This window comes from Otolemur garnettii, unplaced genomic scaffold, assembly GCF_000181295.1.
Source record: "Otolemur garnettii isolate 467f Iridium unplaced genomic scaffold, OtoGar3 scaffold00209, whole genome shotgun sequence".
Taxonomy (NCBI): Eukaryota; Metazoa; Chordata; class Mammalia; order Primates; family Galagidae; genus Otolemur; species Otolemur garnettii.
Window position 1 is genome coordinate 1,238,413 of NW_003852604.1, and position 294 is coordinate 1,238,706.

The following is a 294-nucleotide window of genomic DNA, read 5'->3' on the forward strand; positions in this document are numbered from 1 at the left end:
TTTTCCATGACCTGGCAATTATGAATTGGGCTGCAATAAACATTCTGATGCAAATATCTTTGTTGTAATGCGATTTTTGGTCATCCGAGAATATACCTAATAAAGGAATTGTAGGGTCAAATGGTAGGTCCATTTTTACTTCTCTAAGTGTTCTCCAGATGTCTTTCCAAAAGGAACATATTAGTTTACATTCCTACCAGCAGTGTAGGAGTGTTCCCTTTTCTCCACATCCACGCCAGCATGGATAGTTTTGGGATTTTGTGATATGGGCTAATCTCACTGGAGTTAGATGAT